Genomic DNA, 24,564 nt, shown 5'->3' on the forward strand with positions numbered 1-24,564 from the left:
ACAGATTTATTAAGTCCATTATCATTTTAAAAAGGGAAAATATATCCATTTATAACTTATACATATTGTATTTTATGTATGACTATTTTTCTTATTTTCAACAATAAAACAAATATTTCAACCCATGTGATTAATTATACATATAAAAGTGCAAGAATAAATAAACACAAAAATACAATATTTATGTAGCATTAATTTAGATCATTTTTCATACTGAACTGTTTTCAATTTACTTCCACAAACTACCAAATTTGACGACTTTAAATAGGCTGCATTTGTGGCACTCCAATGCACCGTCAATCCCAGGTGTAGTGTACTGTATATGTGCTGTGGTCAGGCAGCCTACAGTATATACGTCCTTCCAAGGATCCCAAAGGTGTTCTGTGTCCACTTTGTGCCACCCTGACTCACATAGGCAGATCAATCAGCTGTAAGTGAAGCCATCAGGTCACCTTTGAAATTTATCATTTTTTTGTGTGCGTGTAAAATGAAACACCCCCTTCCTGATGGTATGGCCGCTAAATTTAGATTACCTATATGCCAACATCCTTCACCCTTCTTCCGTGCTAGTTCCTAAATAATGCTTAGATGCTGAGTCCTGGAGATACTAAAAAGCATGATGCTTTGTACCTCATCATTTGGAGCAGTCCATCTATATATGTAGTTCCAATGCCTTGAAAAATTTTTAGTTTTTTCTATAAATGCATAAAAGCCTTTGTTTTGTTTTTTGTTTCTCATCTAAACACCGAAAGATGCATCTTTTTTTTTTTGTGAAAGAGCATGTGCAAGTACATCACATTTATTTATGCCTGGATATTTTATGTGTCTGATGACGCTTTTCAAGCAAATTACACCCTTACTGTGACAAGAACAGACTCCCATAACTCCACTTGGCAGGAAGTTGGTGTGTCCTTTCTATAGCCATTTTGTAGCGCCCTGTAAATGGGAGCCTGTTGTTGTCTGTCGGCAGAATGTATCAATAACGAAAAGTAAAAAAATACACTACTTCCTTACATGCGAGACCCGCTTTCTGCCCTGGGCTAATAAAAGTCATCAAAACAACAAAAATGGCTGTAGACCAAGACTTTTGCGCAGTGCTAGAGTTTAAGTAGTGCACATAATTATTGAGCTGTTTCGGCTGAGATGGTGTGAAATGTTAAGTGGTTCATCAGCAGAAAAGAAACTAAAAATCACCTGTCTGACTTATCTCTTAATGCGGCTGCAGTGGCTTTCTGTCGCTTTCAGAGGTGCTTAGCATCTCTTGTTTGCACACAATCCGCCCGTGATTATTGCCCGCTTCGGGTTTCATGCTCGCAGATGCGTCTTTTCACAAAGCGGCTTCATTTGCATAGATTTGGCCACATAGCACTCAAATCTCCAGGAGTGTGCTTGAAGGAGAGTTAAGATGAGCAATCACGACGACGCATCGCCTTATTTGCGCTTAAGATTGACGATTGGCTTGTGCTAGATAGGCTCTTGAAGTCAAAGTTTATTTTGATCTTTTCATCAATCACTTTGCTGGATCTTTCAGTAAAATATTTGGAATAATGCGGTTGAAAGGCCCAGTGTTTTACTGTTTGCTTCTAGGAAAAAGTCTATAAGCTTTGTGATGGGTTTTTTGTGTATCTCTATTATGTGCTGCTATTCCTTTTCTGCTGAACGCAGCTGCCGGGGTTCTGCCATGCAGAAAGGCCCAATATGGCTCTGTCTGTTAATCAGAGTCCGGAAGCCAAAAGACAGAAAACAGCGGAGAACCACCCGGCGAAATTTAGCGCACGATGGCTCCCAGCGGGCATCATTTGGGGACCTCGGAGAGTTTTTTTTGTTTTTTTCCTCCTTCCTCCTCTCCTTTTTCCTGCATGGTTAGCAGGTTGGAAAGCTCAAGCCCAACATTGCTGCTGACACAACCACTCAGGGACAGCTGTAACAGCTCTCTTAGCATGGCACCTGTTATTGAGCCGTCAGAGAGAGAGAGAGAGAGAATGAGAGCATTGGAGGACGAGGGAGAACATAGGGGGTGGTAGGTGTGGATGCAGAAAAAAAAGTTAACTTGTAGTTTCAGAAGCGCAAGTAAACTGGCTGCTGTATTGTTTCGCCTTCACACTTGACCGTCTCTATACACCACCAAAGATAACTAGTGTGTTCCAGCATTTTCCAGTATTTGAGTAAAGGAGCTGATTATAACTGGATTTACCACAGACTTCTTCAGAAACAGTACGCACATAAATAGTGGTCTCTGGTAGAGACTGTGGTATTTATTTATGGGTATTTATGGCCATTAAATCCTGCTGAATTAGAAGTTCTACTGTACAGTCACGGAAACAATGATTAGACCACCCTTGTTTCTTCAGTTTATTGATCCATTTTAATGCCTGGTACATTTGTTTGGACAAATATAATGATAACAAATATAGCTCATAAGAGTTTAATTTAAGAGCTGATACCTACAGTAGCAACTTCCATGGTTTTCTTGATAATAATCAAAATCACTTAAGTTCTTACATGAATAGCTATAGCACTGTACTGCCAAAAAATGTAACTCTTATGAGCTATTTTTGTTACCATTGTTGTATTTGTCCAAACAAAGGTACCTTTAGTTGTATCAGGCATTAAAATGAACAAGAAACTAAAGAAACAACGGTGGTCTAATATTTTTTTCCATGACTGTATGTGCCTTGTAGGCATATCCACCCTGCCACTCTGCAAAATAAGTGAAATTAGTTCTTCAATGGGAGTATATTTGATATTTTTAAATATATTATTATTTATTTGTAGGTACTTGTTTTTATTTTATTTTAGACCACCTGGTTCTGAAGCCTGAGTCCCTACGGACTGACCTAGTGCCAGCCTGATTTTAATAATTACGCTTTTTTGAAATATAAACTGATATAGTGTGCTGCGAAACTTAAAAAAAAAATATATATAAAAATACCCCAGTCACATTCTCACAAACGAAAGCTTCCCACCAGCAGCTGTCTTCTACGAATCATAGATGTTTGCGATGATAACAATCAATATATCGTCCATCAGATAACACAACTTGAGGCTGATTGTCTCGTTACAACATATATTATAATATGCATGTGCTTGATGACTTATTGATTTTTAAGAAATAACTATCAAGCTCATATACCCACCCTTTTTTGGGGGCCAGCCAATAATAACATTAAGTACATTGTTTTAAGTCATTATGTGATGAGAAACACAGTAATAATTGCAGGCAGACTTTTCTTATGATTTGGTGATATATGATTTCTCTTATTGAGCTAATCACTTTGGTAAGCATTATCAGTCCGTCTTCCTCTTCCTCCCCGCCTTTCTTTCTTACTTAATATGCCATAAATCCTACGAGAGGCTGCTGTGTAAATCCCTGGTGCTGAATTAGTATTGTAATTGGTGGTATCCATACACGCTTCGCAAGCACAGACCTTGGAGTTATTAGTCTGAGGGGGACGGGGGCCACTGAAACAATAAGATGAGGGGTTGAACTTGAAACCAGACTTGACTCTTCCCATTCAAAACACGTAAGTGCATTCATTTTGTACTAGAACGTTTGGACTGAGGGAGCATTTAAAAACAGCTAATAATTATCTCTGTAAAGGCAGATATGTAGATGCGCTTCTTGAAACTGGATCAGTTGCATGTGTTTACATGTGATGTTACGGCAGGGTGGGTGCATACAAGTCAAATGAAATAGACTGCTGAAAAATACCACTTTCCCTTTTCTGATATCAAGGGTGTTTGAGCCTTCCGAATCCTGTAGTGTATGATAATGTGTGATTTAGTGCCTTTGTGAAAGAAAAGCTGTTACGCTGCACATATGGTCCACTGACAAACATGACAGATGAAACACTTTGTTTGCTTTTGTTTAAGCACCGTCTCGTCTCCTAATACACAGCCTTTTAAGTGATCAAAAAGGCCCGGCGATATTTGATGTTGTCTGCAGGGCGATGGAGAGGTGGTTGTGGTGGTTATAGGAGGGGGGGTTTAGCAGTAGAGGAAGTGTCATGTAGTGATATACTGCTCGGGTCCTCTGTCACACTGCGCAGTGTCTGCTGGGAAATAATCTGACATCTTGTGCTCAATGCGGAGAAAGAGAGGGGGGGAAAAAGATGGGAGAGCAAAGCATATAAGGCAGAGAGTGATTGGACAAACAGATGAGGGAGAAGAGAAGGGGAAGTAAAAAGGAGAAGACACAATCAATTGCGCAGGCCTGTCTCCATCATGTCATCACCTGTCAGTATAGATTTAAGAATATAGCTTCTGAGAGACCTTCCTGAGCTACTGTATGATGGATGCTTGAAAAACGTATGCAGCGATGTCTTGAATGGTGATGGAACACTGTGGGGAACTACTTTCGACCCTCGCTTTGCTCTGTATAGGGCCACATTGTCAGGTTCAAATATTTCCAAACACCACTCTGCAGAAATGGTGTGTTTCATTGGGAAGAGAAAACAAGAACTGGTAAGTGCGTCCAAGCTAGACGGTTGGCAAAAACACAGCAGAAAAAGATGAAGAGATGGTGACAGGGTGAATAAATCGAGTCATTAAGCATGTGTTGGTGGGAGCCTGCCTCCCATATGACAGTACAGGATGGCAGGATGCTTCTGTTTCTGTGCACTGCAAACACAGCAGCGCGTTGGCTCCTTTTCCACTGTCTTTGGGCCAGCTTCTGCCTCTTGGCTTTAGGAGAGACTCAAGGAGACTTCTGCTTATGCTTTACTTTCATTTTAGGTGTTACTTTTTTAATTAAACCTATTCTTATTTTGAATTTAAATCGTTTCCAAGTGTTTCAAAATCACTTTATTAACCAGAATACATTATAAGATTTCACTTGTCACATATTCAGGGTCTTGAGATTTACACATGCAAACCAACAGCTGGTGCCAAATAACCTTTTTTTCCAAGTAAGTCAGAGCTTTTCTCCCTGTCACTCACACACACACCAGTGACATGGAGAGTTGGAGCCAAAACACGGAGACCCACTGGGAAAAAAAAGTGTCTCAAAGGTTGTTAGCAAGTTAGAAAACAACAGAAAAGCGGTAATGAAGCTGATTTTAATATAATGGTGGAAATATAACCTTGAAATATGATATATTTTATTAACTGTTGGAATAAAAAGGGTTATTTGTCATTTATTTTGTCTCGTATAATTTTTTTGGCCATATTTTATATATATATATCAGTACTGGGATTTCAATCAAGGTAAATAAAACGATACCACAAATGAATGAGCACAAATTTGTGTACAAAATGTGCTACATTTTGTCAACTATGCCACTCAATTCTATGAAGGAGAGGCTCATCTGAAACGTGACAGCAACATTGGTAGATGCACTAACTTGCATTTGGAAAAAACATTAACGTGTGTCAGGGCAAAAATTAAATATTCCATCCACTTTAAATGTCCCATGTATTAAAGGACAGAAAACAGCACTATAAATTACAAAGCTGTGACAAGCTTTTTTTGCTCTATTTAGTTGGATCTTGTCTGATATTTCTGTTTCTCCATTATTTCATTTCCGAATTACGTAGAGTGTCATCACTGGAATGGAACAAATTATTTGCCAGTTGATGGAAAGACATGGCCAATGATTCCACCTCTGCAGGGGGAAACCTCAAAACCTTCTGACAGTTTAAAAAAACTCAAATGATTCATTCACACGCAAAAAAATGAACTTCCTGACCTCTTTATCTCTTGCCTGTGTGACTTTCTCTGGTGACGTGAAACCATATTTTTCTCTTCAGTTTATTCGGCCCTTTACATCTCTTTCCTTCTCTCTCGTATTGAGATTTCAGTGCAGAGCTCAATCGTTACTGAGTGATGGTAGCCATCAGTATAGTGCATATGTTGTAAAACTGTCAGCCGCTGACAGATTGACAGACACGGTCAAGCCTTCGATCACTGCGAGACAGCGAACAAGAGAGAGAGAGTGAGGACATGCATGAGGAGGGAGGATGCAGGGAATCATGTTGCATTGCGCTGCTACCTCTGCTGGGGATGTTATGTTTTCATCACTGTTAGCAAGATTATGCAAACACTATTGATTTGCATACAACTTTGAGGAGGGGTGGTGTCCAGGGCAAACATTTTTTTGGCTGGATCCAGATTAACATTAGAAAATAGATCATTTTTCAACATTTGACTTAGTTGGTCGACAAATAACACCTTAATCTTCATGAAAAAATTCGAGAACTGGACGCTGACTCAATTTTATCTACTGTATATTAAGGATGGTTATTATTATTTTTCTAACTGTACGTTACACATTATTTTTAATGGGAGGACAGAATCTTTCTTTGAATGTTGTGAATTCTGTTTCATTGGCAGTGTTGCCCAAAGGAGCTGCCATAGTTTAGGTCTTCATGGTTGTAGTTCAACTTGACATAGCTGATGTGTTGATGTGTTGTTTTGTTAGATCGGAAACAAGAGGAGACTGACTCAACAACACCTCTGCTCGTTTCAACCAAGTACTGCACGCCATTGTGCCTCAGTTGCTTCAAACAACACAATTGATTAACCAGTTTTTATGGTCATTCCTAGTATACTGTAGTATGTCTATCACAGTATTTTTTTTAATAATACAAGTATTTATTATAGTTAGTCCTATTATCAAGTTTGTCATTAAATAAAAGTGTACAACTAACGGTTAATTTGACAGTGCAAGAATAAAGACAGATATAGCAGATATAGATTAGAAGTGTTGCCGTCTAATTTCCAACAGCTGTTGATTCAAAGGGGAAAAACTTTATTCGGTCCAGATGGTCTCAGTCAGCGGCAGACTGAGAGAGTTGCCTTCATTGGCTCCGGCAATGTGTTTTCCTTCCTGATAGGAATTAAAATGGCTCCGCGTTTGTCACCGTTCACTACACAGTTTAAAACGCGGCAATGAAATGTTTCTTAGCGATAATGCGCCATAATTACTCAAACGCCTGTTCTTTATCTGCAGCAGAGGGCCGACATAAGGAACATTTCCCTCTGATGAAATTTTAAATGCCACAGAGCTCGCTTGATGGAGAACACAGAGCAGAAAAGCCGGAGCCATAATGCCTGTCATCACCTCGCTCCAAAACAAAATAAAAGACAGCCTGTGTTACAGGGTCAGTTTAACAGCAACGCTTGCGGACAATCTGGCAGGAGCGTCTCCAGGTGCTGGATGCTCCTTGGTATCTGTGCCTGCAATCAGATGTAACACGCGTGTAGCGGCAAGGTGTAGCACACACCTATCAGGCTTTGATAAATGTATTTGTTTTACCGGGCTGATGGGTATTGATCTCCACAGGGGAACATTATGGGACCCTGGAAAAGGAGAGGACAGGCGGCTCTCTCCGCCAGCATACATCTCACACACGACCCAACACTCTGCTATGGAGGAGTGGGATAGTTAACAATGGCCTCTGACCACCAAATTGCTGCCGTGGTGGGGAAAGTGACACTACCTCAGGAGGCAGGTGGAGGAGTAAAGGTGCCAAAGAGTGACTAAATGAACCAAATCACTTGTGGGCTTTTTTTTCACTCCAAACCTCAGAAAGTCTTTTTTACCTTCGGGCCAGTCCACTTGAGTCTGCGTCTGCCCGATTTGCTAGTGCATAAAAATTGTGTGCGCTTGTCAGCGCAACACACACAGATATTCTCAATATTTGATTATGTCTTGCCGCGGGGTAAGATCAGTCACAATGCTTCATGGGATGTATCACAAGCACTTGCTTTTCAGCCTTGGTTTTGTCTCTCTATTTTTCCTTTGAACACCTCGTCTCTGTCTGTCTCGCTCAACCTTTTCTTGTTTAAAGCTGACAGATGATCCATTGAGCTTTTTTTAATGCCTGCTCAAAATGTCATCTCTCCACTTTCAGTCACGTCAGTCACTTTGCTCCGAAGACAGAACGCATCGGCTTATGACACTGTAAATGAAGAAGTGTACAGTATATGTATCAATGTGGAGCAAAGTTATTCATAATACAAAGCGTCCTTAAAAAATATTAAACTGACCAATGACTAAATTCAAAACGAATTTAAGCAGATTCTGCTCATTAATGACTTGTTTACTCACTTACTCAATATCCTAATTTACTCATATTAAGTTGTACTGTAAATATGGGTGTATCTTTTCTGTATATTTTGTTAAATAATTATTTTGTGAGATGCTGCTATTCATTTAGTAAAATCATGAATTTCACTATTGTGGGATGAAAAAAATACAACATACTCCTACCGTGTTGACTTGAATGTAAGATAACTCTGAATATAAGATAGAGAAATTGGAAAAATATTTTTCCAAGATCTAAACCAAAAAAAACCCCCACTATATCACTATACTGGTTGACTACAATAAAAAAGATCTCTTCTCTGAATTTCTTTAATCCTAAATCAAATGTTTTTGTAGAGCATAGAGTTAGAGCCCTCTAGACATGAAGTAACAGTCACTTTTATGCTCGTATTACCAAATATAGTACACAAAATAAGCGTACACAAGCCACTTAAGACATAAATAAGACTCATGTTCATGTGTGTTGCCATAAATGTGTTCCCTCGGGGAGCAGAGTGGCGGGTGGAGAGGAAGTGACATCGGGGGTTCAGTGTTAAGTTTTAGCTTGGCATTGGTTACGGCTGCAACAGTAGCTCGTATTTTTATTAGGGATTTTGAGATCATTCAAACCTGCAATAAAAGCCTGCAGGTCTGAAGTCTCTCACCAAACATTACAGTAACTTTACTAACACCTACTGACCAGTGTAGGACGCTACATATTAGGGATGTTGACGCCCAACTCATAAGACGAGACGGGTCCACAAGAAGAAGATGAGATTTTAACATTAATTATAAGAAAAGTATAATGAAAAAATATGACTGGACAAATTGAGTCATAAAACAATGCAGGTGTGTTTTGAAATGTTTTGTGTCCCACAAATTGACATGGAAAGATATTGTCAAAATGTTTTTGAGACCAAATAAATCACTGTTACAATAATATATAATAATAATTTCACTCTGCAGTTGCGGAAGTGGCGTTTGTGACATGTATTTTCTCACAGGCAATTGGTACTACATTTCATTCACAGCGTTTTTAACTGCATCTTCTGAATACCTGAATACTTCGGGCGAGAGGCGGGGTACACCCTGGACTGGTCGCCAGCCAATCGCAGGGCACATTTAAACAAACAATCATTCACAGTCACATTCATACCTATGGACAATTTAGAGTCTCCAATTAAGCTAACATGCATGTTTTTGGAATGTGGGAGGAAACCAGAGTACCCGGAGAAAACCCATGCACGCATGGGGAGAACATGCAAACTCCACACAGACATGCCCAACGGAGATTCAAATCCAAATCTTCCCGCTCTCCTGACTGTGTGGCCAACATGCTAATCATTCGGCCACTGTGCGGCACTCAACCACTTTATAAGATATAGATTATAAGATACAGAAGATACTAAGGTGGAAATAGATAAAAATATTAGACCACGCTTGTTTCTTCAGTTTCTCTTAGGCTCCTAAGAGTTCCATTTGTTGGCAGTACAATGCTATAGCTATTGACGTAAGAACTTAAGTGATTTTGGTTATTATCAAGAAAACCATGGAAGTTGCTAGATATCAGCTCTTAAATTAAACTCTTATGAGCTATATTTCTTATCATCTTTATATTTGTCCAAACAAATGTACCTTTAGTTGTACCAGGCATTAAAATGGCTCAATAACCTGAATAAACAAGGGTGGTCTAATCATTTCTATGACTGTATAAGACACCGATTCTGTACATTAGCAAAGTGTTACCTACTTTGTGAGATATTCTAGTTACACAAGATAAATGCGCATGTGCATCCAGCTTTTAAGCAGATCTAGTAAAAACTATTTAACTTGATGGGGAATTTCCTCAGCAGTCCATCATTATAAAGACATTTTATTGTTACCTATGGGTAATAAATAACGTAGTGTGCAGTGTATCTGATTAGAGTTTCCACCACAGTGCGTTTTACTCATAGATGAAAGACGGGTGTTAAATGATGATGAGTATTTCCCACTGAACTGAGTCACACTTCACTTAACCAAGTGGAGTGCAAAAGCACACTATCTGACGCAATAATGCTGAAGTATTTCAAGAATCAAAGGGTACGGTTCTTACAGAGAACAGAAACTAGAAAAAAATTAAATCAGTGAGCTATTATTGCTTTTAAAGCCACGTTTGTGCACACACAAATAGACACAAACACACTCATATTATTATACAGGTCATTATACGGATAAATTATGACAATAATAACTGTGATCCAAGTGTTGTGGAATTATGTGGAATTTGATATATTATATCTTCCACTGGGTTATGTTGTATAGGAATGAGGAATAATGGCTTTTCCAACATGGCAGAAACCAGAGGAGGATGCCATCAATTCAGGCCCAAATAATTTGCTGCCTTAAAATCAAAGCAATTGTTGTTTTTGTGTGTGTGTGTGTGTGTGTGCTATATTTATTGCACATTAGAATTAGACCACATTCAATTTGAAATAATTCTGTTTCATTACTCTCTGAATTTGGCCCTCCGTTACTTCCTGTATTACTTCATTCATACGTTGTGTTGCTCACACCCTTGACAATACGTTAACAGAGTGATGTCACCCAGAAGTTGATAGCAAAGTTGGAAGATCAATTAGTTTTTATTTCCATTTAATGAAGTCACTTTCAAATATTGTTTATTTATATCAATATTATGTAATAAGATCATATAAATGTAATTAATAAGAAGACTAATTCATGAAATTAAAAAAACATATTAAAGTATAGGGTAAGCGCAATGCTTGGTTTAATGCACCACACACAAACTCAAATTTGGGAAAGGGGACAATATAAGAGTAAAGATTGAGGTGGGGGGCAATGTGTGGTGGTTTGTCTGGCTTTGTCTGTAAATACGCACTCAATGTTTGCAACAAAAAAAAAACCCTAGTGCTATGCAATATAAATGATTAATCTAACAATAAGTAATAATAATAATATAATAATTAGTAGCACAAGTAAGACAGTTGGGATATAAGATTGTATGTACTATGTAAAAAGAAAGTGCAATATTGCTGTCAACTTTGTTCAAATACAAAGCAATATACAAGTCCTCACACCAAACCTGTTTCCATTGTTTTCATGTTCCTATTATGCTTATCAATTAAACCATATTGCTTCCGCTGCCTTTAATATTGCATTACATTTCCAATATTCATGATGTGTTTTTCCATCTTTCACAGATCAAGACTTTGTAGGCGTGTCAGATGAAAAATTATCAATACAAGACAAAGCGTCAGCAAAAAAAAAAAAAAAAAAAATGTTGCCAACATCCTCATGTACCCCGAGCCAGCATCAATAATTAAGCCACCGGCTCAGAACTTTATTTTCAATGCATAATTGAGGTCAACCAGTGTTTGCTTCAGCCACTTATTTGTTGAGCGAGATTTAAACAATAAAAAAGGAGAAAGCCATTAAGCTTTTAGCATTGCCTCTTTTTTATTCTCCAGTGAATGCTGGAAAATTTGAAGGGTGGCGAGGCTGAGGGTGTTTGTTTCATGAGTGTTCTCTTTTTTGAAAAAGCTGATGGATAAATGGAAAAAAGGGAACGTTCCTATGTCTGATATTATATTATTTGAATCAAATTTGCCTTGACCAAAGATATGTTTCTTTTAGGTGGCTCCACCAACTCATTATAACCAACTTCACATCTCATTTGTTTTGTAATACCGTTTAATAAATATTGATTTACTATCTTAATTACATGCTAATCTCAAAACACATAGGTGCCAGGGTTATGACTCTCTCAAGTCACAGTGAAAATTTCCTGTTTTCCCCAACGACATCCAGAGAGGGCTATAAAAGTGGATAGCAACCATTAAATAGACGAGCTGTCCGCAAAAGTCCACACAAGTGTCAATATCAGCAATACAGACTGACCTAGCTTTATAATCAACAATGTGCACAAAGTCCAGGTTTTCAAAAGCCATCCATCAAAAAAGCAAAGACAATATTACAAGTTATTTTTGTGATAACGTTTACATAAAAGCAGGGGTGGGCATTTGATTACATTTCCTTGATCAACTGTGGTGAAACTTAACTCATTCAATACCAAAGATGTATTTATACGTTTTTACAAACCCAAACACCCGATTCCAAAAACGTATTTATGCGTCTTTTACGTTTTTTTGAGCGAGTGGCAAAAAGAGGCGATGGCGCAAATGCACACTAATACACTCCTGATCAAAATCTTCAGACCAGCTGAAAAATTGCTAGAATTTGAATTTTGCACATTTGGATTTTAATGAGGTTTTAAGTAGAGCTACAATATGCAAAAACAAGAAGGGGCAGTGAGACGAAAAGCATTTTGAAAACGTGACGTGGTCTGGAAGTATTTCCAAGTTCTGCCTTTGGATTATAAATATGCAATGTTCAATGAAAGCACTGGTTATGCAAGTGCGGAGCAAGGTTTCTTCCTTTATACTTCGAATGTAACATGTTTAGTTTATGTTGCATTAATGCGTGATTTGTTGAATGTGCCTAGTTTATAATTTCATACGCCGCACTTTAATTTGTTCTGATATGGATGTTTGTGCCAAATAGAAATGTGCAGCTTTCCAAACTGTATTGTTGCCGGCACTATCTAATTGGGTTTGCATTTGTGAATTTATTAAGACTAACTTGTCCTACTTGTTGATAATAGGAGACCATGTTATTTTAGTTGAATATTGGTCATGTTTTTAATGACCATTTTGTTAAGGCAAAACATTTAAAATAAATATGATACTTTTTGGGCCGCACGGTGGCCTAGTGGTTAGCTTGTTGGGCACACATGTTGGGTTCGAATCTCCGTTGGGCATCTCTGTGTGGAGTTTGCATGTTCTCCCCGTGCGTGCGTGGGTTTTCTCCGGGTACTCCGGTTTCTTGAACGTTCTTGAAGCTTATATAAAAAAGCTAATGTTCAAATGGTAACAGCCCGATTAAATATGACAAGTGACGTAAGGAAATACATTCAGGTATTTCCAAAAGCTTGTCAAGATCCACTTCTCTCCCCTACTCCTGCAGCCGCCCTGCTGCTGCAGGAGTCAGGACTGGTACGTACGAGCGTCTGTCATCACCATGGTTACCGCTCCGACCGCAGCAGGAACTCTGCTGCATTTAAAATTTAGAAATGCCTGGTTAAATGTAGCTTCTGTGTAGGTTATCACGTTATTTGATCAGTAAAATAGCTTCACTACTGATCATCAAGATATTTGATGTGGAAAACAGCGACGTTACGATCACTCAACCAAGAAATGTAGTTAAACTAATACCGCCGCTACCCAACACTGTGTAATTGGAGCAAAGTCAGCAAAACTGACATTGGTTCTTTACAGTACATCCCTGACACTCTCTGGCTTTACCTCACAAGACACTGGCAATCGAACAACAAGCTTGCCAACTCCAGTCACAAAACATCACCTAGCATCACCTAACTTAACAATAGTACTTACCTCAGAGTATTTACCTCTTTTTGGTCAGCATTTGTTCTTTTTTTATTAGGTTTATGTGTCGAGCAACAATGAAAAATTGTTGTATGTCCACCTTTTGGTGGTCTTTTCATTTTTCCGCAGTTCTGCTATCTCCATCCATGCCAAACATACAGAAAATAGTGAACATTAGGTAGAGAAAGGTATGCAGAGTGATAACTTATCTATTAGTGCTCATGTCAAACTTTATCAAAATGTGACCATGCAAAATACATACATTGAACCGGAAACACTATAAAATTAATTAATTAACCAATTAATTATGTATCAATATTTCAAGTTAATTAAGATCAAAAGGTTTATGTTTTTAAGTGTGTAGGAGTAGGGGTACATGGCTTCAGGTCAAATGTCTGAAGGGGTAAGCAACTGTAAAAAGTTTGGGAACCACTGTTCTACAGTATGCAGCATTTCGCATTTCAATGCTGTTTTTTCCCTGAGATCAAGGTTGCTGGTTTAATTGAGCCTGTACTAGACCCAGGGCTGAGAAAGCATGGAGAGGAGCATTGATAAACTATAAAATGGTTCCAATATAGCTGGTCGATGAGGCTTTGTGAGCAGCTCCCTTGGGGCTTTGATTTCCCTCTCAAACAACAATCCGGGGTCTCTGCTCTTCAAAGGCAAGCGCCATCTTTGCTGTTATTTTTTGTTGTTGTTGTCCCTCCCCCACATGTTTGAGTGATGTCACCAAGGTCGATTTTATCCATGTCCATAAAGGCTCTCCCACATTTGAATCACCCAGGAGATGGCATCTGTTGGTCTGTGCAATGGAAACAACAGCCAATAAAGGTCAATCTCCCATGGTAATAGCCAATTGGGTTTGTTCCCATTATTGGTGCTCTGAGCTGTGGTCAACAGATGGAGAACTGGCACCGCCACACGAGTAACGCTTCAGTCTTTAGGAGACTTGGTTCATTCGGTCTTCAAGTGATCCTGTGTCTCTTTATTTGCTTCAGCTTGTGTTGGCCTGGACATCACTCTATCATCTGCGGCTTCAACACAAGGAGACCCGTCGCAGTAGCGTCACAGGAGCGTTGCCAGCGAGGGCGAACTGTCTAACCATTTCAGCTAATTGCCTCATTAATGATTCACCAGTGTTAGGCTGCTCTAGCACTTCGCTGTGGGGAGCAAATTGTTCTGATTGGTTTGCCTCTGTCAATTATTGATGAGGTGGTGAGCTGAAGTGCTAACACCTGGCTTTGCAGGTCCAAATGGCCCTGCATTCCCATCACATACTCAGTTATCACACACCCTGGGACCACATTGAGTCTTGAAGGGCTGTGGAGTCCTGACTGCTGATGTTTCTCTGAGAGTGGATGTAGCGTGCCCCGGGGCAATGGCTGTGATCTCTGTGGTGAGGTTATTGGCTCACATGGCTCACTGCTGTGCAAAAGGTGGACAATACAGTGATGTAGAGCTTGTAGCAATTGGTGGTTTAAGTGGTATGGTCACATGGAGAGGGGCAATGGACATGACCCTGTCTAGAACACAACAAAAAAAAAGGAATAGGAATAAAAAGGTACACGACACTTTTCTTTTTCACCCTGAAATCCCACACTTACAGTAGATAATATGGCATTTATGTGCCTGGGCCTTTTATACTGAACCCAGCAAAGAGGTACCATATTTTCCAGACTATAAGTGCATTTAATTAGAAGTTTATTTCAAAAAATGTAAAACCAAGAACAGCCATTTAATCTGGAAAGGCAAGTTATTCAACTGCACAATAGCACACAGAACAACAGGCCGAAAATATGTCTGGTACTGTATGTTAATGTAACACATTAACAGTTATTCAACTATACAATAGCATAAAGAACATACCTGGGAGGCTGCAAGTACGAGTAAGCAATTTCACCAAGCTCCTGATCTCATTGGGTACAGGAGCAGCATATACATAGCTGCCACAAGCCTAGAGCGCCCTCTCGAGGCTGTTGACGGTAATGTCCACTCCTTGGTGACAGCAAGTATGAATTAACATTTTACGAACATGTTAAATTATATATATCCACTTTGAGACATAGGCGGCACCTGACTATAAGTCGCAGCCAAACTATGAAAAAAGTATGACTTATAGTATGGAAAATACGGTATATTGCTGTGGCTGTGGCTGCCACACCGCATTCTGTCATCAGTTAATTAGTATTATTGTCAGAAAAAGTGGCGTTAACAAACAAGTCATTATCAAAATGATTGTTTCGGCTAATGAATAACACAGTCCCAAGTGTTGCGTGAGGAAGAGCATACGGCATAAAAAAAAAAAAAAAAACTGAGCCAAAGAAATACTGGGAAAATATAATATAGAAATACTGACTGGCTATGGCAAGGCTGAAAGAAAACAACAGTAACTGGGGAGAACTAACCAACAAAGAAAAAATAATTTTGCACGGGTACATGATGCTTCATTTGTATGCAATGCAGTTTCAATACTTGCATTGTTTATGCTGATTTATTATGCATGCGGGGTGGCCATCTTTGGGGTCATGCAACTGGATATTCAGCAGAGAGAATGTGTATCCACTATAGTCTGTTTTGCTAATGGCCCACCCACAAAGAACAGAAATGCTGTACCCCACGTAAACGTTAAATGAGTATTACGTTTTAACAAACGTATAAGGTGATCAAGTTAAAAAAAACATACGCAGTACATGTTTCCCAGACACCTAGGAGAAGCACCACTGTTAAATGTGCATGTGTACCTTTGGCCTTAATTGAAGCTGATTGAAGAGTCAGCCCCCCCATGCAGACGCCACTGTCACTCTGAATCTCTGCCAAGTGGGCTTGCCATGTACACTCAGAGGGTGGTCACTCTGCCTTTGTTTTGACGCTGGCAGAGCCCTCCCCACCCCGTAAATAATGTGACCGTGACTCAGTGTGTGTCACTATAAACCCTGCGTGCCGAGACAAAAGTACCATACAGCTTCTAATGCGGTCTTCACTTTCACATTATGTGCGTTAGTTCAATGGAAGCGCTACATGCATGTGTGGGTCTCTGGTTGTCTGAGTCACACTTGAATAATGAGACTTTCTTCCCCCACTGTACATTCCCTCTCCCTCTTTCTTTCCACAGACAACTCCACAACTGAGCAGTGAGGACATCAGAGCGGCTGACCAATCACATGAAGACACCTACAAAGCACAACATTCAAAAATGTCTTCACCGGGGAACAAAAGACAGGACCTGCTGAAATCCCTCAAAATTGCCACTTCTGTCTCCTTCCCTGATATTTTACCTCCAGCTTTTTTCTACAAAACAAAAAAGGGGTGGTGGGGAAACAAAGACTAAACGTGACAGACAGTGAAATCGGGAGGACTACTTTCTCTTCAGCAGGAACTGTACCGATGCATGCTTCTGTAAATAAATCATAATAAAACCCATACTCCTAAAGCGGGACACATACCAAGTCGTTCTCACCATCCCATAAACCTTCACGACTGTGGGTAGTCCTCATGGCCCACCATTTTCCACATGAAGCAACTACTATCCAGACACCATGTAATTATCATTTCCAATATCATTTCTCTTCATTGTGACCTTAAAAAAAAAAAAAAAAGTGCTTCCAATTATCACTGGCTTGATCTCCAACCACCAATATCCGCTTTAGTACATGTAAATAGAGATGGATGAAGACAACAGCATGAAACACCATATAGTGTATCATTGCAGCTCCAGAGTACCATAGATCTCAACTTCCATGTGTGGATATTTTAAACATCTTTCCTATGATAAGTTATTTTCTAATAGTAACACGCAAAGTGTTTTCTATACTGCATAGAGATCTTAGCTCTAGGTAAATCTATTTGTCAACAAGCTTACAGCTTCTACAAGGCAACACACGAGTTTTATCTGTGGAAAAAGAAGTCACTCTGAAAAGGAAACGTAGGTGAATCAGGGGTTAACTTACCTTGAAAAGGAGTTATATAAATCTTTATATTGGTACTATTCAGAGGTTTCTTCCATTTATTAGCCTACTGTATGTATTATTTCCTATAGCTGCCAGGGTTGCCAGCCCAGGAGGAAAAACTTTTGCTTTGCATGGTTGCATAAGGTGATTTCATCCCATCCTAATACACTGGGAGATAGAACACCTCCACCGACAATTGCACTGCAGATATGAGGACACCTCAATCTGTCTTCAGTGGACCATTAAAATCAAATGGACTGACAGATAAGATGCCAAACCAGTGAATGGACAACCTCAACTGGGACAATAGGCAACCTTGATATGGTCAACAGGGAACTGAACACCTCAACTCCACCGTGCATCCCCTACCTCTCACGTTTTGGCGACGTTTCCACAATCCAGTCAGTCCACCTTTCCCCACTGCATGCCACAATGTTGGATGCAACAGACGGATGCTGCACTGTGGGAAACAAAACAATTGTTCAGTTACATTAGATGCTCAGTGACATAAGCTAGTAACGTATCACGGGTTCATCGCCAAAACTCACAAATGCCACTGTATATAATGTACTCTATGTACAGTATGCCAATTATGTATAGCTAGGGATGCTGTACTCTGCATGTTGAGTTGTAGAAGGGTAGGCTCACATTCCTATAGTGGATGCTGTTCATCAGCCAAATAGGCAGCAGTGCAGTGCCAATAGTTCTTAAACTCTTTGAAGGGACACGTAACCTCACTTTTGATGTGGGACAGAACCTGGCCACAGTGAGCATGGGTGGGAGGGAAAAGAAGACGAGAGGGAAACTGGGGCGTGCCAATTAAATGGCCGCTTACAAAGTGGTACAGGGCATCCTGCCAGTAGCTGTCCATTCATCCAACGTCAAAGGGATTTGTACATCTCAATGAGTCGACATGCTGCCAGAGAAGTCCAAAAACCAAAGCTGAGGAAAACAAGAGTTCTAAAAGTGAAGGGTGTGTCAAAGCTATGCTCTCTCCGTCCTTACAAGGTATACATTTCTTCTAGACAACCACATTGGAAAGTTGAAAAAAAAAACAAATTGACCTCAAACTGTTAGGCTGTCATGACCTCATGTCCTGCTAGAAGTTTACTATGTGCTAATGAGCTCAGGCGTCAGCTCAACCAGATGCTCAGCACTGAGGTTACACACCTGATTCCCCTTCTACTTTTTTTCTAGCACTTTCTTTGATTTAAAAAAAAAGTCTTTTAACAAAAAATCCATTAGTACAATTAGTCACTTTGTTTCAACTGTTGTGATAGCCTGACAGCATGCACACTATTTTCTAGCAATGACCCTGCCCAATCATAAATATCATCAACATAAAGAATATGCACTGAAAAAAATCTGTATTTTCCGCTGTCAGACACACAAATAAACACTGTAATCTAAAGAGCAAGACAGTATGTAAACAGGTCGTCAACATAATAGGATGGTTTATTGTGTAAACAATAAGCTGTTACCGTAATCACAGGTCAAAAGATATATTACCCAGTTGGCCATGTTGTAGGTATATTAACATGATGGATAAGTGAGGGGGGGGTGGGTAGCATTGATATGAAGGGTAGGGAACTCTATAAATGCAGCGTTACCATCTATTCTCCATATACCTCTCCTTCCTCTCCTTGGAAATGTGTTTTGCAGCACACAAGTGTAGACCACAGTACACTTCCGGCTGATTAACGTCTATGGCCTTTATTTCATTACCTTCTTGACAATTATCTGAACTAGTTAAGAAGTGCAAGCCCATGTGATTAAACACCCAATTAGTGTCATCACTGGCTGCCTGGACCACTGAAGTTGGGGGCAAAAAAAATGTGTTTTGGGAATTTCAGCCAAACCTATTTTGGTTGGTGACGCTGTTAGACCATGCAGCGTAACTGAAATGTGCTTGGCATCACAGTCGCGCACAGTGTCTGGTGGGGTGTCACGTTTATTGGTGACCTCAAGCCAGACATGTTTGGGGAGGAGGGAGTGGGGTCAAAGGTGAAAGGATTACAGTGTGAAACCCCATGGCAATTCCTCTGCTCTAATCCCTAGCCTCAGGCACATGCACACAGATTACACACATGCAGGCATTGAAATGCACAAAGTCAATGTACAACGCTTTAAAGTGGCCACTTCGTTTTGGTATTAAAATGGACATGGGGACAGTGGCAAAGGCTCATTCTCATCACCAGGAAACAAACCTCCTTTTGCCATACAGCTAATGACGGCGATGAATAAAGCCTTTACAGCCCATCCTCCCTCCTTATTGTGACCGGCAGCACATAAGCTTGTGCTTTGTGTGAGCAGTTAGGCATCAAGCCCCTTGCTGAGAGATGAGATCGCCCAAGAAGATTTAAGAAGGAATATAGAGAATCGGATTAACCAAAAAGCTCTCGGCAGACATGAGAGTAATACCATTGATAAATGCTGTAAAACAAATCTTTAGCATCTGATTAGGTAATGGGGAAAAACAGATGCTTTAAACTTCTATCTGTCAATCCCTATATAAGAGTCTTGTAGTATCAAGGCTAGACATATTGACTTTGTTCAAAGCAAGGAAGGCAGGGATTTATGAATATGTACGGTCCTGCTGTTGAGAGAAATAAAAGGAGAAAAAAAGGCCAGCAGGTGCGGACAGGTGGCTTTCCACCCTACAAGGTTTAGCCATACAATCTACTTTCTGACAGCTTCATTTACTGTCGTATTTGCATGCTTTAAAGGAAAACTGCACCTGCACTTTTTTGGAATGTTGCCCATCATCCGCAATCCTTTAAGTGAGACATGAACACGGCTTGCTCTTTTCTGTGGGTTCTAAACATATAAAAACAGGTAAAAAAGACGCAGCTAAGAATGCACGTAATGGGAAACACTTATTCCGCCTATAAAGCCTTCTGAAAAATACTCCAAAAAGCACCAACAATGCTCCATTTACATATAGCGTGACGTGCATACAGTATTAACCAAGCTACAGCGACATCGTACATACTATTAACATTGTTTCGCAGATCAAGCTACGTTACTGGCGTATTGACACCTTGCCACACCACACAGGCTAGCTACTAGCTGGCTAGCAACTAGCTAGCAATGTCAGCGCCGCACTCATAATGTCTCAAAGGTAACGCTATTGCTGCTGTGTTTTTGTTTTTTGAGTTTGGAAAAGTTAATGCTAGGTGTAAGCGTTTGTTTCTATGTTGCTATGTGAAATCCCGGGAAAGAAGTTCTGGTAATACTTAAAAGGACCAAAATACGGCACAATTCTGTGCGTATTGCATGTTATCATGAATGTACCTGTTACTACATGGTTACAGCATGTATGTAAACCCATAAAACCTTGTTGGAGAACTGTGGAGGTGTTTTAATAGCAGTCTTTGTAGGCGGCATAGGTGTGTCCACATGATGTGCAGTAATGAGCTGTCTCTTTTTATCTGTTTTTAGATGTTAAGAACGCACATAAAAGAGAAAGACGTGTGTTCACGTCTCACATAAGGATTGCGGATGATGGGCAATATTCCCCAAAAAAGTGTTGTTTTTTTTTTTTAAAGCACACTTGATGATTTTAATGTAGCATCAAATGGACTTCCTGGTAGCGGAGACAAGCTTATTTAAACCCTGCAAAGATTGTTTGCGGCCATTTAGGCGGAGAATGTTAGAACTGCTGGCTGGACATCAGGCTTCACAATGTAGACTCAAGTGGCTTAAGAGGATATGCTAGGATGCATGCTATTCTCCCTGCTGTGAACAAGGCGTAATCCTTCAGTTTAAGAGGAGTGAAAAGTTTGGAGCATCCAGAGAGTTATGCATATATCCCCTTCATCCTCTCCCATAGAGGAGAAAGTGTGAGCCAGCAGGGGATAACCATATGCTATCAAAGTCTTCCCCGCAAAAGCGTACAACTGCAGTCAGTGTAATTACCACACCATCAAATGGGCATGACAAAAAAGTGTTACAGAGTTCATAAAGAAATATACATTCCCACATACATGTGATAAGAACACACTTTGCTTTGTTCCTGCAACCGAGGAGGATGTTTTTATCACTGTTTGTAGGCGAGAGGAATTATGCAAAAACCACTTGATTCATTCCCATAATCAATGCTTACATCACATTTGGTGCAAATCCAAGACTGCTGTAGTTTGTTTCGTTCTAGTTCAACTTTATCTGAGCACTAGCGTAACGTTTCAGTGGCGTGGGTCAGCTCCGTAGTTTGTATTTACTGTAAGAACTGCTGCTGATCGACAATTAAAGAGTTATGGCTCCTCATATCACATCACAAAGAGCCCACATCTCTGTTAGCGGAGGTTAATTTGAGCATGGCTCTCATTTCAATTGTACTGTTGTAAAGGTGCATATTATTTCCCACATGGGCCTGAATGAAGACTTTGATTATTCAAAAAAGTAGGCCCTGGGCTGACTGCGTTTATCGTCAGAAGGGTCGTAAGCTGCGTTAACAGCTTCTAGGGTCTTATTGCAATGGCGATCAGCCCCTTGCCACTTGGCCTCCATGACCCCCAGTCGGAGATAAGCTTCATGGGAAAGCACATTAACATGCTCCTGGAGTCGCTAGCCTCTTTTATCAAACGCGGTTATGTGAAATCGAGTGTTTATGGACCCCCAGTGAGGACACAGAGCAGCTGATTGCCTATATTAGAGGCTGAGTGTAAATGAGCTGGAGGTGGACAATGGACCTGTACTTGTGGGGAGAACTGAGGATATGACGCTGATGTTTTTCTTACTTACCAAGCAATATCTTTTTGCAATACCCCATGAGGAGGTTAGCTCGCCATGAATCATAGATACTCACAATATCATGTCTTCCTTTTCTTACTAAGATATGCTAAGACATCCAATGTACATATAAAAATAACACTGTATTATATTTTCCTTTTGATGTTGTTTAAATGACCACTTATGTTTGACTAATTTTGTAAAGACACTCTCCCAATGGCTGCCTTTTTTACTTGCATTTCCCACAGACACATACAACAGCATTGTCAGAGGTTGTATACCTGCTAGCGGCCATTGAAAGACGCTCTCAGTTTGTCTGCAATGATGAACGGTGTCTTCTTACACATGATGAGGCTGGACTGTTTTCACTGGACAGACAGAGGGAGAAAGATACGGTCTCAGCTTAATGTCCTTCGCTGGTGCTGTGCATGCGCTTTCCTATTTGCTTTTCCCTTCACGGCACAGTTAACATCATAAATTAACTTTTCCAAGTACTCTGTGCACAGAGACTGGCGCGTAATAGAGACAAATAATAAATACAAAAAATCTGGTCTGTGTTATGCAATGTAGCGGCACTGGTCAAATACATAGCTTGTAACAGAATTAAGCTATTCCTTTGTATCAATGGGGGTTTCTTGGTCATTAACGCATTATATTTTACTGTATGTGCATGTACTGTGTACTCAACAGACCAGTATGAGACTGTTGTTTGTTCGCCACCCCCTCCTAAAAACAAATGAAAGCAAACTGTAGATCCCGCTCTTCTAAGTCAACGTCTGTAAATAGGATGTACATACCAAACACCTATGCATGCTATTATAAAAGCAATTTGTTCAGGTACTTTTGTAATCCCAAATTCTCATATAGCATGGAAGGAAAAATACAAAAAAAAAAACAACAAAAAACAAACAATTAAAATGCATATGGTTTGTAAATGATTATTGTTAATGTTTTCTTACTTGAGAACTGATGCATCGGTCTGACATTTACAGCCCTCTGCTTACATTATTCATCCATATTTGTATGTTTCATAGGGTAGGACTGATGCAAGAAAGGACCATACGGTGATTTGTTGAAATTTTGGGTGTGTGAGAAAAAAACTCACCTCCATGTGCATACACAGTCAAGGAATATCGTTTAAACGCTACAAACTGTGGGCAGGCACTTGTTTTATCGCTCTAAATAAATCTTCACCAGCTGTAAAGTGTGCTGCTATTTTAAAAAGGCTAACGTTTCTGAAACAAATACAATATTATAAAAACTGAAGCTGGAGGTAAACGCAATTTTCGACAGAATGTGTCCACATTATGAGAAATGTTTTGATTTCAATTTGAATTCTAATATTGTGTCTACACCAAAATTTGCATCTGCCCTAATCACTTGGATGTGGCATTTTATGAAGATCACAATGAGGGACGTTGGATGAAAATGTCTGATTTCAAAGAGTGTTTATTTTCAACCATGTTAAACCATTAAATCCCAAGGCGCTCATGGTAGACGGAAGTGTCTAATTTTTAACCTGTGCTAAAGATATTTTAACTTTAATAAATAATTATTGTAACAATAATGAGTGGTTGTTTTGCCCTCTCCTTTCAGGTTTTGCAAATGATGGGAAAACTCAAGAAGACACAGAGAAAACAAAATTAGCTTTAAGTGAATGCAATGCATCTTTGTCCTGGTAAAGCCTTCTTCTTTGAGGGGAAACAAGGTCTGTGCATTTGCATACATTACGTACAAGATAAAATGTGGAGAAATCAAAATCTTACAATGGATCCTTTAACCTCAGCCCACCCTGCTCTTCTGTAATACAGAGCAGTCGGAATCAGAATATGAACCAGAGAGCACACGTAAGCCAAGGCATCTCTGTCTGTTTGTTTTTAAAGACTTCAACCAATGTAGAAAAGCACACACTCAATAAAACAGAACTCAACAAAAAAGTTATGTTTTACCGGTTGATCAATCGATTATGGGAAAAACTGACAATACGTTAAGAAAATGGATGGTCAGAATGCCTGTTTTCATGCCAGTAACATAGTCAAAAGAATAATGAGGCTTTTGTGGATAATGTTGAACTTCCTGTAACTAATATTGCTTTCTTTGGATGGCGAACTATTTGAGACTGAATCAACAGCACATTTATGGGTTATAGCCTTCCCTCACTCTTGAACAAGACCCTGATGTACTTACAGTCCTCGACTTGAGGTAGGATCTAATCCCCCGACCAAGAGATGGCACTCCAGCCTGTTTACATGCACTATTTCTAATTCGATCATTGGCCATATGTTGTGTGCCTCCGAAACACTTGATGGCGCTTATCCTGCTTCAGTTCATTATGTGTCGTAAGTGCTGTACGCATTAATATGGGTACACATCAGATCTACTATGGCTCTTATGGCGCTGGTGATATTCCATAGC

At 39.7% G+C, this 24,564-nt stretch overlaps 1 protein-coding gene across 3 annotated transcripts in view; it reads left to right on the forward strand.

Annotated features, from left to right (window-relative positions):
- Positions 1-23,875, forward strand: part of mafa (MAF bZIP transcription factor a) — an 88,211-nt gene extending 64,336 nt beyond the window's left edge. For 2 of the 3 annotated variants that reach the window (XR_008569858.1, XM_054771493.1), the window contains one exon: positions 16,584-23,875. The gene's annotated coding sequence lies outside the window, so the exon portion shown is untranslated. Of the gene's footprint in view, positions 1-6,419; positions 6,472-16,583 lie in introns of all 3 variants that reach the window. The other variant, XR_008569857.1, reaches the window with a different exon arrangement.
- Positions 23,876-24,564: the final 689 nt, after the last annotated feature.

Source organism: Dunckerocampus dactyliophorus, chromosome 3 (assembly GCF_027744805.1).
Source record: "Dunckerocampus dactyliophorus isolate RoL2022-P2 chromosome 3, RoL_Ddac_1.1, whole genome shotgun sequence".
In the NCBI taxonomy this organism is placed as follows: domain Eukaryota; kingdom Metazoa; phylum Chordata; class Actinopteri; order Syngnathiformes; family Syngnathidae; genus Dunckerocampus; species Dunckerocampus dactyliophorus.